This window comes from Lissotriton vulgaris, chromosome 1_1 (genome assembly GCF_964263255.1).
Source record: "Lissotriton vulgaris chromosome 1_1, aLisVul1.2, whole genome shotgun sequence".
Taxonomy (NCBI): Eukaryota; Metazoa; Chordata; class Amphibia; order Caudata; family Salamandridae; genus Lissotriton; species Lissotriton vulgaris.
Genome location: NC_141685.1, coordinates 772,218,098 through 772,238,517, shown reverse-complemented (window position 1 = coordinate 772,238,517; position 20,420 = coordinate 772,218,098). Strand labels below are relative to the sequence as shown.

At 45.4% G+C, this 20,420-nt stretch overlaps 1 pseudogene; it reads left to right on the top strand.

Moving 5' to 3' along the window:
• The first annotated feature begins 17,329 nt into the window (after positions 1 to 17,329).
• LOC147747803 (frizzled-1-like) lies at positions 17,330 to 18,256 on the top strand (annotated as a pseudogene).
• Positions 18,257 to 20,420: the final 2,164 nt, after the last annotated feature.

Here is a 20,420-nt window from a genome sequence, read left to right as displayed (position 1 = left end):
GTTTTATTGTATATTAAAGCTGCACCAAATCTGTAAATTTTCTAGCTTTTAATGAATTTTTTTGTGTATGTATATGGATATGCTTTTATGATTGTTTTTTTAATAATCAAATAAAGCTACTGAAACTGACACCTGGGATATTCAAAAGGTGAGAAATCTGCATGTAGAAATACCCATCAGAACACACTCTTATAAGTTGCAGCATTCACTTTATTAATTGGGAGCTCTTGAGCTATCAACTGAACATCAAAATCATTTACTAAAAGACCAAAGTGATAAAAATGTTCATCTACGTGTGTTCAACTGGCAGATGTGAGACCACTGCTTGTAAATCATATAACATTAAATGTGTGTAGTTTGTATCAGATTGATAGCAGCATCAGAAATGTAATGAACTAAGAAACAATAACACTTAAGCTAAGGCTGCCATAAGGGCTTCAAACTATTTTAGCTCCAATTTAGTTAGTTGATTAATGAGCGCTATCACAGAAGTGATTCACCTAAAAGTATTGCTGTAGTATAGGATAGCAGTGGCAACAAGTTCTCCCTGATAGTGATACATAGGGTTCAATCAGTCCACCCCAGCAGCATTTATTTAATTAGTACTTATCTCAAAGCCAGCTAGCTGGAGTGCCTTACCAGATTTTTGTTTATTGGCATATTAAATGAATGCATAACCTGCATCTTTCCTTATAGGACTCAAGACCAATTTCAATGCATTATGAAATATTGATTCCAGTGATTCTTCACTGGAATAGGAACTTTTTAAAATCAATCCCAGGTGCTGAGATACAAAGGACAGAAATTTCAAGAAAAAATAATGCATTTCAAAGATTTCTTTTAAATTTCTCTCTTCAAACAAAGATCATGGGTTAATAGTATGTATGCTATGAAGAACTTATTAAGTCCACCTTGTAAATGGACATAGTCCTTAATTTTCTTTAGACTGTTTTTTCCAAATACCTTCTGGGGAGATGGATGTGCTTATGGATGATGGTGCATGGAGGCACATATCTGAAGAGCTTTGATTTGGCAGGCACTACTCTACTGAAGAGCGACAGGAAAGCGCACCCTATTGTACTGTATTTTTTCAAGCCTGAGAGTTGTTTTTTGGTAACTTACATAATTAAATATACCTGGACTGTGAGAAAGTGCTGGAAAATATTTTAAGAAGAATACATTTTTCAAGGGAGGTCTTTTTACAAACAAGTCAGCAATATCACCATTTTTTTAATATTGTAAAAGAGAAATCTGAAAATGTTATACATCAACTGGAAGAGTGATATTTAGATAAGAGTTTGTATAGCTTTTATATTTCAAACATAGCTTAGATCAAGCAATTGTGCAGTGTATTTTACATCTCCAATCATAGAAGACAGAGAAAAGTGTACTTACAAACCAGAGATATGGCACTCCAACCTAAGAGAGAGACAACATCTCTTAATTTCTACTTTCTGGGCAAAACAATAGTTGACTCAGCCATCCACTGATGGACATCAGACGTACTACCTAGAATGTGAAAAGAGAACACCATTGAAGACTTAAATCCTCCACAACCATTCCCCTACCTGTTCATCAGCGAGAAACTGTACTCCTGCCTCAGAAAGGCCTCATTGTAGGACAACTCAACAAAGTAGTCCTAAGAACCTTAACCAAAAACATGGTTTAAACTCACATTGAAATATTCCAGAGTGTAAGCAACATCCATCCTGAATGATAAGGAACATTTTACCTAGATAAACAGACCTTCTGTTTGGCAGGATTTTGGAGCAAAGCTGTTAATACGAGGTTATTCAATTATCTATAACTTCCCCTAGAACCTTTGCTCCCAAGTATGTCTTGGGACTCAAGTTCGAGGAAAATAGCATCTTCTGCTTCTCCACTCTCACTTTGTTTAATCACAGAGCTGTGAGGAGAATGTTACCTTGCCTATCTCAGGATCATAGGTTTTTCATGACTGTGCCTTCACCCATCAATCCCTCTTTTTGTCCATTATTTGGCAGTCAAGAAGCAATAGTATGTTTTTCCATCAGTAGCACTGGCTTTGCACGATGCAAATTGCTAATCACGTTCAATCATGTAGGTATACTGAGAAAATTGAGCATATAAGAGAAGTCCTGGAGATTGGACAACTGTTTTCGGCAGAGCATTTGCTCTTGACCTGCCCATCATTAGAGAATAAAGTATGAATGTTTGCAACTTTCCCTTTAATTGTCTTGGGACTAGTCCACCACAAAAAAGATAGGTTTGCAAAAGTAGAAATCAATGATGGCAGAATCTGCAGCAGATGTAAAGGCAAAGACATTGGTAATCCCTGGAGTAAAGTGGTGTAAGGGGCCATGAAGATGTTAAGAGCTGGAATCAGAAAGCAAAATAAAAGTACAGATTTTGTCATCATTTACTTTGCGAAATAAAATTTCAGTTGAGACTACACTAACAAAACAACTTACAGGTTCAGATGTCCCCATAGGTATGAAGGACACATCAGGCTGGAGCCTTGTCTGAACCAGGAATGTTCTCCAAAAAATTACCTTAACAATGCTGGGGACGCCACCTAACACTTTGCTGCTACATCGAGGACCTTTGGGAAACCTTCACTTCTCGCGGAACCCGCTTCGCGGGTCCCGCATCGTCACTGCTCCTGCACCGGACCTTTGGAGGTTGCTGTGGGTGACTGACAGGGCTGCAGGGCTGCGAGCGCCGGGACCGGGACTCGATATCCCAGGAGTCCCGGCAACCCCGAGGCCGCCACACCTGGCCCGCTCTCCCTGATTGCCCCACCCCACCCATACAGTGTAAAAAGCCCTGACTGCTGCCTAATCGTGGGACGCCACCTAACACTTTGCTGCTACATCGAGGACCTTTGGGAAACCTTCACTTCTCGCGAAATCCGCTTCGCGGGTCCCGCATCGTCACTGCTCCTGCACCGGACCTTTGGAGGTTGCTGTGGGTGAATGACAGGGCTGCAGGGCTGCAAGCGCCGGGACCGGGACTCGATATCCCAGGAGTCCCAGCAACCCCAAGGCCGCCACACCTGGCCCGCTCTCCCTGATTGCCCCGCCCCACCCATACAGCGTAAAAAGCCCTGACTGCTGCTTAATCGTGGGAGGCCACCTAACACTTTGCTGCTACATCGAGGAACTGTGGGAAACCTTCACTTCTCGGGGAACCCGCTTCGCGGGTCCCGCATCATCACTGCTCCTGAACCGGACCTTTGGAGGTTGCTGCGGGTGACTGACAGGGCTGCAGGGCTGCAGGGCTGCGAGCGCCGGGACCGGGACTCGATATCCCAGGAGTTCCGGCAACCCCGAGGCCGCCACACCTGGCCCGCTCTCCCTGATTGCCCCGCCCCACCCATACAGCGTAAAAAGCCCTGACTGCTGCTTAATCGTGGGACGCCACCTAACACTTTGCTGCTACATCGAGGACCTTTGGGAAACCTTCACTTCTCGCGGAACCCGCTTCGCAGGTCCCGCATCGTCACTGCTCCTGCACCGGACCTTTGGAGGTTGCTGTGGGTGACTGACAGGGCTGCAGGGCTGCAGGGCTGCGAGCGCCGGGACCGGGACTCGATATCCCAGGAGTCCCGGCAACCCCGAGGCCGCCACACCTGGCCCGCTCTCCCTGATTGCCCGCCCCACCCATACAGCGTAAAAAGCCCTGACTGCTGCTTAATAGTGGGACGCCACCTAACACTTTGCTGCTACATCGAGGACCTTTGGGAAACCTTCACTTCTCGTGGAACCCGCTTCGCGGGTCCCGTATCGTCACTGCTCCTGCACCGGACCTTTGGAGGTTGCTGTGGGTGACTGACAGGGCTGCAGGGCTGCGAGCGCCGGGACCGGGACTCGATATCCCAGGAGTCCCGGAAACCCCGAGGCCGCCACACCTTGCCCGCTCTCCCTGATTGCCCCGCCCTACCCATACATCAACAGGCTCAACCTATTTAAGTAATTGCAAACCCCGCTGCGCGGGAGCGCCCGGGGCGAAGCCCGGGCAAAGGGCGGGCCATCTAAGGCCGTCCAAGGACGACAAAGGACGGGACGGGCTGGTCCCCTAACATTTGTTTCTCGGTAAGAGACTTACTTCCCTACCTGTACCCGTTGGACATTAGTTAGAGTTTGTTGAACTATAAGACATTGGTTTTGCATATTGTGAATCGTGTCCATATTTTGAAGATCTTACCCTTGTATTATCATGTCATCAGATACAGGGAAATCACGAAATATAACTGTCAACACGTCAAAAGGGGCAGTAACAGGCACAATAGATCAATTTTTTAAACGGGTGACTATCGTCCTGGAGAAGGAAATTTCTGACACAGAAAAGCGCTTATAATTGGATCTGTTAACCGGCAAACGCTCCTCTCTAGGACAAATTGGGAAAGCACCCTCACCAGGGGTGATAGACTTAGAACTTCTGAGTGATAATGTCCCCCCCACTGATAATATTCCTTCCACTCTTTCAGGGGCTGTAGGGGACGAAGGAAATAATAGGACCAATTCTCATGGTGTGACGTCCCTTTCCGATTCCCTAGTTAGCTCTAATACATCAAGGCTATCCAGTTCACTCAAACTATCTGTATCCTCTCCAGTAATCATAGAACAAGTAGAGAACCGATCAAAAAAAAAGAAAGAGACGAGGTTCTCTTTCTATGTCAGGTTCGGCCACAAAAGAGAAAGCTAACATTTTGGCCCTAACGCCTCCACTTACACTGCCTCTTAAGTCAAATAATCCATCTACAACGACTAACATATTAGGGCCATCTCCTGACCAAAATTTGGAGGGGGAACTCCTCACTAAAATAGAGGTCATGGTGAAGTCACTTCTACTTCCTCTCTTAGAGAGAACCAGATTAATAAGTACACACCTAGATAAGCTGGGTAAGCAAATAGAAGGGAACACCCTGGCATTAACTAAATTGTCAATGCTACATCCAAAAAACACTACTACTAATCCTGTTGCCCCCACCGTTTCACTCTCAGAGCAACCATCTACTAGTGGTGTAGCTGCCAAATCTGGTACTACGCAGGGGAAAAAAGCACTAGCTAAATCATCTAAGGAAATACCCAATAAAGAAAAGCCTAAGCCCCCTGTAAGTAACCAAGTAAAAAATGGAGAGACCCAAACTGGCAGTGGAAAAAAGGAAGGAGAGAAAAGAGAAGCAGAAACTAACCTCCCTCCTGTAAAGAATAACCCACCCATGAAAAACAGAATAGATAAGGGGAAGGGGGAACAGTTACCTCAGCGTTCAAATAGAACAACGACTAGGATAGTGGATCTACCCCCTGAATCGGCCCCATACACAATCATTATGACCGGGGTGCCGGAATTAGCAGAGGGGGTTAGAGAGAACTACCATGCTTTAAAAAATAAAACTATCTATTGGCTGAAGCAAAACAGACCCCTTCCCGCACATGTAAATGGAGAAATTTTAACAGTAAGACGTGCAATCTGGGTGGGATCAAGACCAAAAGATAAGAGGGGGGACGTAATAATCATTAACTTTAAGGACCATAGAGCAGTGAGGTGCATTGGCACTGGTATGAAGCCATAGGGGGTGATAATATTTCTACACACTATGTTAGCTACTTTTACCCGCGAGAACTGATAACACACCCAAAACAGAATCCAGCAAAAAGGTTTCACCCAGATTGGAGAGAAGGGGGCTATCAACCCTCCCAGAATTTTTTTTATAACTAACCTTTCCAAACAGTAAATCCCCAGTCACAGTGGGGGTGTCAGAATAATAACTATCAACCATACCAGGGGTTTAATGTACCTACCTTTAACCATTTTTCAATGCTGTTTGGGCTGGATGAAGTAGATTGACTTGGCAGGGAACAACCCTCCCCAGTAAAATACACTTTGGCAGAATCCACTAACCTGCAGGGTGATATTAATTTGATAGGTGCCGTAGAAAGACAACAAATAGAAGGTGACAACCAGTTGGTCCTATTGAACCTGATACCCGCAAGGGGGGGAGAAAATCTTATCTTGGGGAACACACCCAGCGGTATACCAGATTCAATAGGGGAGGAAAGGCAATTGGTTCTGGGGACCTCCGTTCCAAACAAGGCCAGTAGTATGAACGAAATATCAGACCCCGGAAAGAAAGGAATAAAATTACAAACTATGTTCTGGAACATTGCGGGTCTCCGCGTAAAAATCGCGGGTGGAAGTGCCTTAGACTTTGTCCAAGACTACCAAGTAATATGCCTACAGGAGACTTGGCTTACTACAGAAATGCACCTGACAGGGTATAAAACTTATTTTTCCCCAGCAATCGCAGGCACCTATGGCAGGGCAAAGGGTGGGTTGATAATCTACATAGCGAATACCATACCGGGGCTAGATATTACCGCCCTTAGTTTAGAACCAAACTATCAGATACTGAGATTGTCTTTTCAGATGAAGAGGGTTATCCTACTTGTAAATATGTATGACAATCTAGCAGAAAGCGAGAGAGTAAAAACACTTGGGGCTCTCCGCAAGAAACTTTTTACCTGGTCAAAACAGACAAAAGGCTTAGAACCCCCAAGTATCGTGTGGGGCGGCGACTTCAATCGCCACCCCTGTGAGAGGAATAACAGTAACATTTGCGGTATGGGAGATGAAATAGATGACCAAATAACCCACTTCAGCCACTCCGTGGTGGGAGATTATTTAAATGAAACTCTATCTGATTTGGATTTGGTGATACTAAATGAAGCAAAAACCCCTTGTGGGCAGTTGGAGCCAACCTATGTGGGAAGGGGTTGCGAGTCAACAATCGATTATATACTGACCACAGCGACTCTTGGAAATAAGGCCCAGAGATTCAGAGTGTTAATAAATACTCTGAGTGACCATGCTGCTTTAGGCTTTGACCTATTTATAGATCAGGGGCACTTATCAGCACAGTCTTTAATGTCCGCACTTGCCCAGAACAATATACATTTAACAAAAACAAATGGCTATACCCTAGGATGGGGAAAGATAGATCCCGTAGAATTAACAAACAAGGTGGTAATTGCGGCATACCAGGCAATACTGAAGTGTCTAGACACCGATATAGGGGAAGAGGGAGTCCTAGATAATTTCAGGGTGATTCTGGAAAATGTAAACAAATGCTTAACAAGAAAGCAAAAAGGTAAAAAAGGAGGAAAAAAAGGGTGGTTTAATCACAATTGTTCAGTGGCCCACAAAACTTTAAAAACAGCACTAACAAAAGCTGTTAGAGACCATGAGGAGGTTAGGACCCTGAGAAGGTCATATAGATTGGCATGTAAAGCAAGAAAAGAGGAATTGAAGAAAGCCCTATGGAACCAACTTCATGAGAGCTCACTAAATAGAAATAGCGAACTGTTCTGGAAGGTGGTGAAAGCTCCCTTTTTGATAGATACTAATAACCACCCAAAAGTAGACGTCACTATTGAAGGACCAACATGGGTAAACCATTTTTCAAAAATTTTCGGTAAACCTTCAGAAGCAGTCTTAACTGGGGGAACTAACCGGAATAATCAGGTTAACCCGTTCCCAATTGCATTAGACTTTGGACTCCATAAAGTAATAAACGCAGTAAAAGCGAGTAAAAGCGGAAAAGCTCCTGGTCCAGATGGGGTACCAGTTGACTTTTTTAAATTTAAATTAGATCTGTGGGCCCCAATATTAAATAGGGTGTTTGACGCTACAGTGAAGTGTGGGCTAATTACATCTTGGACCCAATCAATTTTGGTACCCATATTTAAGAAGGGAAAAAGGGAGGACGTGTCCTGTTACCGCCCGATCTCGCTCCTGGATTCGCTGGGGAAAGTACTGGGCAGAGTGGTACTCCAGCGTCTACAGGAGTGGGCGGACGATATCGGGGCCCTTTCAGACATTCAGTTTGGTTTCTGAGAGGGCTTCGGGACAACAGAGCAAGCCCTGAATTTGGCCCTAATGATGGGGGAAGTACGTGTCGGCTAAGCGGGGTAGGCTGTACATGGTCTATGTCGACCTATCCGCAGCTTTCGACTGCGTCTCCCATGCAAAACTGTGGTCAGTTCTTATCGATATGGGAATAGACCTAGTCCTGGTAACCTTTCTTAGAGAATTATATTCTAATGCTTCCTCCAGGGTGCGTTTTGGAGTGCAGGGCGAACTATCAGAGTCGTTCGCAGTGGAGTGCGGCGTCAGGCAGGGTTGTGTGTTGGACCCCTTTCTCTTCTCCCTTTATACTAATGGGCTCGAGGTAGAGATGTTGAAGGGGGGCCTGGACCCCCCATCGACTGAAAGTTCGCCTGGTGCCTGCGCTCCGATATGCAGACGACGCTGTGATACTTGCACGCACCCCACGGGAGCTACAGAAAGCATTCAATAGGTATGCAAAATTCATGGGTAGTTTGGACCTCCATATAAATATAAAAAAGACTTATGTCATGGTGGCAGGTCAAGGAAAGAAACAGGGGAAGAGTATTTTCCTTGATAATGAAAAAATAGAACCAACCGCCCAATACCCTTATCTGGGGATTATGATGGACGAGAAGCTTAATTGGAAAGCGGCTATAGAAGCCCGCAAACATCAACTTCTGGGAGCAATTGCTGCCCCTTATAAAATTCGCACAGAAGTTAGGAAAGAGGCCACCAGTAGAGCTGCTCCGCATCTACAAAGCAAAGTGTCATTCCATTGCACCTTATGGGGCGGGTCTGTGGGGACACAAAAACACAAAAGCCCTACAGGTAGCAGAGAACACTTTCATGAGATTTATTTTGGCGGTCCCTAAACGAGTATCCACCTTTGCCTGCCATGCAGAGCTAGAAATGCCCCACATTGAGGATTTGGCAAAGATCGAACCCATACTGCTCTGGCGTCGTATTTGGACGTCAACGAAAAACACCTTTACAAAAGAGATTGTGGCAGATTGTATGTTATTGGACTATGCGGAAAAAATAGAATGGCTGAAATATGTAAAAAATCTTCTTACTGATCTGGGGATGGCTGAATATTATTCTAACCCTGAAACAATTGTTGAAATCCCGAAGAAAGATCTAAAAATAAGGGCTCTGAGCCATATAGAAGAATTACGTACCAGCACAGAGATAAAGAAACCCTCAGTCCAACATTCCTTGACAGTCATGACTACTGTAGAAATGGAACCATATTTGACATATGTCGAGTCACAATTTGAGCGTTTTTTACTGGCAAGATTTAGGCTGAATATCTTTCATAGGGTTGTAGCTTTTCCTAACAGAAATAGTTGGGACGAATGCTTAACGGTGTGCCCCTGTGACGAAACGTCTGAACAATCAACGATCCACACTGTAATGTTATGTAAATATTATACTGTACACCGTAAGCTATGGCTAATTCCCCTTCTGAGAACTTTAGGCTTTAGAAGATGTCGCCCCGCCATGTTGTGGTTACAATTCTTGAGCTCTGAATTGACCTGGAAAACTGTGAGCACGTTTTTAAAGTGTATTTTTAAACATAGAGTAAATCTTTGATATGGTAATGTTTGACCACTTGAGGGAAAAGAATAAGGGTACCCTTTTTACCTGTAAATATATTAATTCTGTCCTAATTTTGAGAAAATGAATTTTAAATGTCACATTTGAGGAACAATGGTTAGTTTGACACTTATATGAAATGTATTTTGGAAACTCTTTTATGGTTTTTTTATGTAATTTGAAAACCGAATAAAGATTTACTTACTTTACTTACTTACCTTAACAATGCTGTAGGAATAACCTGGAGCTAGCCTTGAAAGGACATTGTGTAACTTCAAGTGATCAGTCCTGACAACAGTCTGGGATGAATGTGCATTAGTTATTCAAAATAATAACAAGAAATCTTTTCACTCTTCTGTTTTTTGTGTGGTTTTATGACACCTGTGAAATTATTCAACCTCCTCTCATTGCTGTCACCTCATCCAACTGCTCTATCAATGCATCTAGTCAGAGCAATGATGATCTTACAACACATACACTGCACATTCCTCAGCTTTCCATAATGGTCATTCGAGTACTGCTGGAAGAGAAAAAGCAACCCTTGATACTCCTTTCTCCAATGACTAACAATGTTAACCACTAATTCAGAAACAGGTCCTTTCTCACTAGGAAAGACATCGGAGGACCCTCCTGTGTGAGTAGAAAATAGAAAGTGCACATTATAATGTGCATGCATATTCCTCTGCAATATAGCCTTAGAGACCTGGTGGATCTCCTCACTACATTCAGGGATGAAATATTAAAGCAGGACTTCAACGATGCCTCTAATGATGACAAAGAAGACATCTAATCTAACAAATACCTAACTCGTTATTTAGAGTTTTTGGATAGTTTAATACAATTAGGCATATAAAACAATAAATATATTACAATAAACATAATTCTCAGGAGGGCTAAATCTGCTTTGGCCCTTCAGAATAAGACATCTTACAAAAAAAGTGCAAACATTGAACCCTCATAGTGCTAACTGACAGAGCTCCAAAGGGGGGTTCCTAAACAAGGCGAAGGACCAGCCACCCAGTAGAATTAGAAGTGCAATTCAGACATAGCTAGAAATGTGGCTACCCTGTGGAATCAGGTGCAGCATGAACCTCCTGATAAAAACAAAGGAGACTTTGACCTCCCTCACTTATGTATGTCGTGAATATATATAATATCCCAACAACCCTGGTAACCTCATTGTACTTTAAAGGCCGTTTGTAAAATTGCAATAAATTCCAAATTGGGATTTATGCAGGGGGCTTAAACTTCTCATCCACAGGTTTTTAGGTCACGCGACCTGCGTTGCACTGCGTAGCAGTCCATGCGTAGGTCGCGAGACCTTTAGTTGGTGAAAAACGGGGAAATCAAGCTGACCTAGGAATCGCACACGCTTGTGCGTTTCCTTTTCAGCTACCCCATTGGCCTTAGCGTGCGTCTTTTAATGAAAGACTGAACGCTATTGGCCAAAGGCGGGCGCATTGCTCCGCCCACGGACTATTGGTGTCTATTACGCGCTTGGTGTGTGTAATAGGCACCAATAGGCCGTCACGTGGTTTCAATTATCGTGCCCAGACACAGGAGCGATAATTAAAAAACACGTCTCTTGTGGCGCCCGCGCACCACTCAGCGGGATTGTTCATTTTCATTTTTGGATCCATTTCCCAGGGAAGCAAGCTACCAGTGGGTGTCTTGCAATGCTCGCAGATTATCAGTGGCTCCTCTCCACAGGTCATCATGATTGGTTTGTTCGTACCTACAAGCTTACCGTCTGAAACTGCTCAGTCAGATGTCTGCATAGAAACTCCACGGCAGTGCAGTACTGCATGCATCAACTGTTCTAGACTTGCTGAATCCGAAGTAATCCACGGTGTTGTCTTCAAACGCGCCTGCCTGCTTGTCTTATTTGACTCTCCACAAGCAGTTGCTGCCTGCTGGCAATATTGCAAATGTATGGCTATGAATTGTGGTAGCGCAGGGTGCTCTGGAGGTATCTAAAATGCCATGGTATATGTTGCTCTCGAACTAGTTTTAGTCCCCGTCTCCATGGTTATTGCTCCATGTGGGAAAGGGCAGTGTTACAGCGCGCGCACTCCTCAGCCGGCATCATTGCTGTGCGTCTCGTGACATGATCAGCGCCGTTTGTTCTACAGGGTGAAAGCATTGCTTGAACCATTGTTGTGCAGGGGCGGTGGGTGACATTTGAAAGTGGTGGGCGCAAAGTGATTTGCATACAGCACCGTAGCGAGCGAGTGCATCGAGCGAGCCCGAACCCCAATACCGGGGTTTGGGGGGATAACCCCCCCCCCCAAGAAAATTTTGAAAAACAAGAAGAAAAATCGTGCATTTTCAGCAAATTTGAGAAAGCAGGAAGGTTAATAAAGCAATTGTGAAAGTGCAGTTATTACATTAATAGATGGCATAACATAGGTAGCTGCTTCTTCAGTATAACCACAGAGCTTCATACATTCCGTCCTATTATGCTCAGACTGAATCCTGTCAACAGGCCAACTGGCTCACTTTCAAGAACAGGACCGTATTCAAACCACTTGCATGGACATACAAATCAGCAAATGACATGGCATTCAACCTACTCTCTGACACCCTACCATGCTACACACCAACTCGGAACTTTAGATTTACCAATCACAACTTTCAAATCAGCAAATGACACAGCTCCCAACACCCTCTCTGACACTCTACCATACTACACACCAGATCAGAACCTTAGATCCACCAATCACAACCTTCAAACAACACCAAAGCCACCATGTTTGCCTCCTAGTTCTGGGACTTTTACATCTCTGTCCTTCTACACTGAAACTCCACATCACCCAATATGTGGCCCAGCCAATCTCTGCAGGAATTTCAGATGGCATTGAAAAGACATGTGCTTCAAGGAAAAAGCACAGCGGCATGGCGGATGTCGACAATGGCATTTAAAGAACGTGCAATACAAAATAACGTTATATGGGCAAACATTTTTGTGGTTTTCCCCAAACATTTTTTATTAAGTAAATAGAACACTATGAGCGATCCGTACAGGAGAGCTGCATAATTGTGACCAATTGACTACAATCAGCAATCAAGGGGGGAGGATGTAGCCTTACGGCTAGAGCGGTCGGCTTCGAAGCTGGGTAACCTGGTTAGAGTCTCAGCAACAACACTCTACATCCTGTGATTCAGGGCAAATCACTTAATCTCCCCAAGCCTACCAATAAAAAAATGAAGGTGTTCATCTATAACGAAACTGGTGCTCATGTAAAGCGCTCTGATACCCAATGTCTCAGGTCTAGTTCGCGCTATATAAAACTCAAAAAAGAAAAATCTGAACTTCAAGGTCTGCTTAGCCATACAATACGACTATTCAAGGATCAAATTATACAGGTCCTACACACGGTCACTGCGAGGAACCTATGAAGCAATGACTGATGACTCATAAGCCTTCCCCATAGGCCTATACACCCAGGAAGCAGCACGTGACTCTTGCTGTAGCTACTCTGCGAGTCACTCTTGTGGAATGCTCAAGAGTAACTGACCCTTTTCTAAGCGGAACAGCTTTGAAAAACCGGAAAGAGAATGAGCTTTACTCTGTAATGCTAGGAGTGTTGTCTTTATATCTTTGGCACCTCACCTGTTCTAGGGCCCTCCGGTACGCATGCTTGAGCCTGGAACTTCCCATTATCAGAATAAGTGAGTGGATGTGGTTGTCTGCTTGTTGGTCTCTGGTGTTTGTGGCTGTGTGCATGTGTGAGTATGGTTGAGTTTACATGTGCTGGTGTTTGTGGCTGTTTGCATGTGTGAGCAGGTTTGCGTTTACATGTGCTGGTGTTTTTGGTGTTTGCATGTGTGAGTATGTTTGAGTTTACATGTGTTTGGGAAAAAAATTACAATCAATGCAATGAACTCCCCACTGTATTTATGTCCTGAGTAATTTGCCACAGCCTCCTGTGCACTGAGATATCTACACAACAATATTAACCTCCTCCCTGCAGCTAGGCAACATGCAGAAATGCAATTTCATAAAAACTCATACTTACAGGCCTTGGGGATAGCATTTATACCAGATAAAAGCCAGCCACTCTGTTTCTATTAATGTCAGATTTCTGCATCCGTTATCTCTCTAGAGGAACCATGACCAAGGCTGAGAGGTAAAGTGGGTGTAAAATTAGACTTTAAATTTGCTTTTGAAGTGAGATGAAATCCAAATATTGGCAAAGCGAATGTGTTTGACTTTTATAGTAAATACAGATACACACCATCCAAGCCCATGTTGAATCGACATAGATGATACATGCATGTAAACCTTCCATGCACTCTCAGACTAACACACCTACAGTACCACATGCATACATACCATCGGGCAGACCCCCATGCCGACAGAACAACAGACCCCAGGCAAACAGAACAAGAGACCCCCCACACACAGAACAACAGAACCCCATGCACACAGAACAACAGACCCCCCCAGGCACACAGAACAACAGACCCCCAGGCACACAGAACAACAGACCACCAGGCACACAGAACAACAGAAACCCATGCACACAAACCAACAGACCACCCCAGGGACACAGAACAACCGGCCCCCTGGCACACAGAACAACAGACATCTTTGGATCATCATGTCTTTATTCCCGATCGGACAAATGTCGTCCCAGTTCTCTCTGTTCCTTCACTTACTAATGGGGCGACAGATACATCTTTTGTAGATGGAATTTAGCTGGGAGAGACCACCCTCGAACCCCCCATATTCAAAACAAGAACAGGGGTGGGGAGATTGCGCAGTGCTCAGATGTCCTTGCTTCGTGACACCTCTCCTTCCGGAAAAAGATAAAAGCGTCGCGTGACCAAGAGCCATAAAAAACATGACTGACTGACACAATGCAAAACAAATCACTTTCATAACATATACACAGTAAAAATAATATTTGTAAGCCATGTATGAATCTCAATGAAGCTCAATGTATGAATGTCGTAATGACCAGCTGAGGTGCATAAATATTTGTCAACATTATGGCGCAAAAACTCTCAGAACATGCTGCCTTCCTGATGATAAATCCGACAATATAAAAAAGAACTGCAAAAGTTAAAACTGTTTTGAATACAAATCGTGCTGCCAAAATCGTTAATACTTGTTTTCATCTACCACATTGCCTCGTATTTGAACAGAACAAAACCTGTCCAGTTTAAACATTGATGGCACACAGAGCGAAATTTAAATTGTGCTCCCAAATGCTCGCAGGAACAGACACAGACAAGGGGTAAAACAGTGGGCTTGTAACAAAGCCACGGGGCTCTGATTGCACAGGCTGTGCTTAATTTTGACATAGGTTCCTGTAATTGCTACTCCTCCCAGCGGGACTGCAAAACCCATAATCCCCTTTGGCAGCCTTGCGTGTTTTAATTTGGTTGACGAGTATTTTATGTGGGAGTTTAAAATGAAGGTGCTCCTTAAACTGATAGTCTGTGCCATAAACCAGGTAATTGTTCTCAAAAGAGGACTGAAATCCAAATTCAAGGGTACAATTATGCGAATGTCAAATGTTATTAATAACGAGCAGCATGAAGTATAAAATAGTCATAGGCACACACGAGGCTCGTACTGCTTAACACCTGCAGTGCAGGGGTGCTGGTTTGTTGGTGCAGGTGTTAAGCAGACTCAGGAAAGCAGTATCTCTTCGAAGCTATCTTCCCCCGCACCTGCTGGGAGAGCGGACACTTCCAAAAAATAGCAACGCGGTCCGTTGCATTACGAGACTCCGTTGCCAAACTGGGAGTCTCGTAATGCAGGGTAGGCCAGGCCTTAAACCTGCAGCCCCATCCCACCCTGAGTCAGTCCAGCCTACAGCAGCCGACAGGGGGAGGGAAGGCCTCTCTCAGCAGGCCCAACAGTTATGGCGCTTCTCGTGCTGCTGTGTAAGTTTTGGCAATGATTATGCGCGCCTTACGATGCACACCAGAGACAGAAGAACACTTCATCATGACATTAATTTAACAATATGTCCTCCGCTCCACAAGATATATAATAACTCATTACTCACTAAAAAAGAAGTCGTCGCTGGTAGTGTAAGAAGATGGTACTGGTGGGCAGTGTCACAAGTCGGCACTTGTGAACCGTGTAAGAAGCAGGTACTTATTGGTAATGTAAGAAGGTGGTACTAGTGGGCAGTGTATGAATATGTAGAGGTGGGCAGCATAAGATGTTGGTACTGGGTGGCAATATAAGAATCTCACTTGTGCATAGTGTACAAAGGATGAACCGGTGGGCATCGTGAGAAGAGGGCACCAGCAAATATAGAAAGGTATTCTCTACCTTTTGCCAACTCAAGAATGTCACGAAGATTTCGATCGGAGGTACCATGCCCTTTTGTCCAATGTGAGATATAAGCACAGGCCGATGCCTCATGTTGTGATGTAATTCAAGGGACTTTACAGTGTGTGCTACATCTGTTCTTTTGTGGTCCTGCCTCGTGGTGGTATCACAGAAGCCCTCAGAAGCAATCTGTTTGCTGTGTCGCTTTTCCTTCCTTTTCCATTTACCTCACTGTAAATTGGTGTACATAAATGTGGCGAGTTCGAAGCTTGTGTGGCCTACTGCAAGCGATACAAGCTTCTCTTCATGGTCTACTTTACAAGTCAGTGTTGTGTGAATAAACCTTATTAATTATTATTTTCTATTTACACAGTTCACAGGCTTGTTTATTAGCTGTAGTTTTACTGCACCATCCAAGGTCCCTACCTCGGAAAGAGGGACTGCTCAGTAATTACTGTAAAACTTGGAATCTCGAGTCCTGTTTGCATTAAATCGGGAATCCTACAGGAATCCTAGTTAGGGCCTAAGCGGCACATGTAAGCATGACAGCACAGGCCAGTGAGCCTGAAATACTTTGGTGAACAGCGTAGTAAATACTGGGCCTGATTTAGATTTGGGTAATGATGAAAAACATCTGATTTGTAGAGGAAATGCTGAATCCTTCTTTGTGGACTTCTCTGGTGGAAGGGGTCTCAGTTGTCTCTTGGCACTAAACTTTGAATCGGGCCCTCAAAGAGAGTGCTTCTCCGGTATAACATACTCGGAAGCCTCCCTTGGGGCCCTTTGTGGTACTTACCTGCACCACGGTAATGTTCTGCTGGGTAAAGGCTGCAGGTTGAAAGACTGTATACCAATAGGAGCCTTAATCTCAGGTTTAGGTATCGGCTAGTGTAGGCTGCGCTTGCGCAGTCTCGCTGGCGAGATTTTATGTTTCTAGTAGTGGGGCTTAAACCCGCCCCTCTTCTCCATTGGCTGGCTTCCTAAACAGCGGCCAGCCATTGGAGAAGAGGTTTGTCTTTCAATTTAAGCCCCGTCTTTTTTGGATTGGGGGCATATTTTTTCGGTTCTTACTCTCTGTGATGTCCTCAGTCCAAAACACGACCCCCAGTCTGAAAAGGACGGGGCTTGCTGCCTCTCGAAGACACAAACTTTATGTTGGCAATGCTTTAAGCCCCGTCCTTTTCAGACTGGTGGGCGTGTTTTATGTTGTTGAAATTTCTTGAAAAACACGCCACCCAGTCTGAAAAGGACTGGGCTTACAGTGTGAGCACTTTGTGCCTTGACCCACCTTGATCGAAATGCACATATTAGTTCAACCAGCTTGCTGCTGTCTCAGTAGGTGACAGCGGCGAGAAACCTGCACCACAACACGAAGAGTAAATGAAACACACTGCAAGCAGCCTTGCGCGCTCCAGAAAAGAGCTGTGTGACTCGCCTCCTTACCCCGACCTGTGCAGCGAATGTGCTCATGTTCTGCCAACTGCGCGGGGGCCCCACCTCGCCCCCTACCCGTAGTGCTGTGCCCACACACTGTCTGCCTTTGTGCCGTCCCTGCTGTGCGAGAGCATGCTGGCTGCCTACATGCATGGCTCCTGCAATGGTAACTTGGCAGACGTCCTGGCCTCCGAGCGCGCACGTCAGTTCCCAGGCCCTTCCCCCAGCAGTGTAGTAGGGGCAGTGGCGTACATCGCCGGTTTTCTGCTGGAGGTGCGAGCCGTCTGCAACGACAAGTTCTGCGAGGATGGCTACCGCACGGTGGCCCAGGGCACCAAGAAGGAGGGCTGTACCTTCCTCTTCATGCTGCTGTATTTCCTCGGCATGGCCTCGTCCATCTGGTGGGTTATCCTATCTCTCACCTGGGTCCTGGCGGCTGGCATGAAAAGGGGCCACAAAGCCATTGGAGCCAACTCGCAGTACTTCCACCTGGCTGCTTGCGCCGTGCCGACCGTCAAGACCATCACCATCTTGGCCGTGGGACAAGTGGACGGTGATGTGCTGAGCGGCATCAACAGCGTGGACGCTCTGCATGGCTTCATGCTCGCCCCACTTTTTGTCTAACTCTTCATTGGCACCTCCTTCCTGCTGGCTGGCTTTGTGTCACTTTTCCACATTCGCACCATCATGAAGCACGATGGCACAAAGACCGAGAAGCTGGAGAAGTTGATGGTGCGCATTAGCATCTTCATCGTGCTCTATACCGTGCCTGCCACCATCGTCTTAGCCTGCTACTTCTACGAGCAGACCTTCCGGGAGCACTGGGAGCACACCTGGGTCACTCAGAGCTGCAAGAGCTTCGCCATCCCCTGCCCGCCAGCTGGCCATGGTCACCCCCACATGAGCCCGGACTTCACAGTCTTCATGATCAAGTACCTCATGACGGTCATCGTGGGCATCACTTCGGGTTTTTGGATCTGGTCGGGCTAGACCCTCAACTCCTGGCGCAAGTTCTATTCGAGGCTCGCCAACCCCAAGCAAGGGGAGACCACTGTGTGAGCCTGCCCAGCCATGGGGTTGGACTGGGCCTATATGTCCCTTTAGGTCTATAGTGAAATCCTTCCATTTCTCTGTGGGGTTGCCCCTGAGAAGCTTGTGGCAGGGCCTTGTGACATCCTGATGGCCTTTTCCTATACGCACCAATCTGTCACAGCAACCCCCAAGCAGCAAATGGATCGATTTCCCCATAAGCCACCCCTGCCCTCCTGCTCAGGACCCTCGGATGGACCGTCTCATATCACACTATGGTAATGGCTTCCCCGATAGGTCGGACTGTCACTGGTCACAGTGGCTTGTGTGCGAGACCCTTTGAGTGCAGTGCTATCCAACACACTGTGTCGAGGTATAAATAGCGTATCTAATATTTTGTAAGTATATTTGTATTTAAAACGACAAAGATAATCCATTTTAAGTTAGTGAGTTTTTAACACTTTTTGAGATCCGAGAAGTGGCACTTAGTTTAAGGTACATCAAAATACAGGAGTCATTTCAGGGCAACATTTTTTTAGTATTTGTAGCTGCTTGGAATTTTTTGTGTTAACGCATTAGAACGGACAACGAGCTACATTCTGCAGCCCTATTACCCAGGTACCACTTGGCATTGTTAAGGTTAGATGCGCTTGCCTGCTGACATTGACATTTCCAAATGAGACAACTTTTATTGCATTGTTCAGGTCACATTCGCCAGTGATGTTTCATATTTCATGTACGGTTATAGAAAACTCAAATAACCGGCTCACTGCTGATAAGATTGCACAGGAGTGTTTACACACACGCATATATTCCATATCTCCATTCTGTCGCCAGGCAGGCCTGAGATTCACACTTACTAGAGGAAACGCATGATCAAGGTGACCTGATGTGTAATTTTTAATTCTCTTGAAGGGACCTGGGGAAACATTTGCACGCAGATGCTCCAGGTCTGCAGGCGCCTGTGTCCATGAAATGGTAGAACCTAATCGCTTATTTTTATGGGAATCCGGTTAGTGTTCTGTCATCCAAGTGTCTAATCCGAGAGGGTCGCCCTTGACAACCGCCCCCCCGGAGTCCCCGGGATCATCCCTCACTTCCGCTTGTCATGCTTTTGCCCTGACCAGTGATGCGTATCAAGCTCAGGGCCGAAACAGCGGCAGCGGTGGGGTGGTGCTGGTACAGAGCTTGTACTGCGACGGACAGGGGTGGATCGTGTTCCCTGTGCCTTTAAGCGGAGCCACACCCGTTGGCTATTGATGCTGCTGCCGGGCCGGGTTCCTGCTTCCTCTGCCGTCCCAGCCGCTCCTGCATCCTCCCTAGCCTGCCGTCCGCACTGCCCTCCCTCGCAGCCCCTCTGTCCACCTAAGATCACACCATGACTGGGGTGGCGGCCGAACTGGCCAAGGAGCGGGCTCTGGCCAATGGCCTGGGCACCAACGAGCAGGCCATCAAGTACTTGCTATATTTTAATTAGAGGGGTTAGACCCATGTAGTCGATGGGACCTGGGTAATTGATTAAGGTATATGAGAGGGTCCCAGACCAAAAGCATAGAAATTTATTATCAATCACAAAATTATTTAATTAGAATCCAAAACAAATGAGGGTGCTGAGTGTTTTTATTGTCACTGCACCAAAGGACATTCAATGTTCAAAGAATCATAAATATAGTACACAAAGTTTGGTGCGCCCACAGGGGGGAGGGGGTGAGTGAGGGAGGGGGTATGCTTCAATTAGTTATACATCACTAGTCAAAGGTTCTAAAGACATACATTCAACATTTTAATCCATGATTGTCATAGATCCACAAAGGTGAGGTCAAGAAACAACACACATGTCCAACAGACCAATTTACATGAAAAAGAGACTCCCGTAATGATTATTATTATCAAGAATAGGGTGGGGAGTTCTTGATTGTAGAGGGTTGTCTACGTTTCGACCCAAAGGTGTAGGAGTGTAGATCCTTACTCGCGGGTCTTCATCAGGACGTGAGGGAGGGGGGTGAGTATTGTGGGGCTTGTTCCTAGGCACAAAATTAAAACACTAGATTACTTGAAACGGTCTCAAAAGAGTCCCGACATAGTTATTCACCATAACACCCAGATGGGTATTTTTTGAAAGGAAGAAACAAAGGGGTTTGTTTTTGGGGAGGTTAACTTATACTGAGGTGAACTACGGAGAACCCAATTTAGA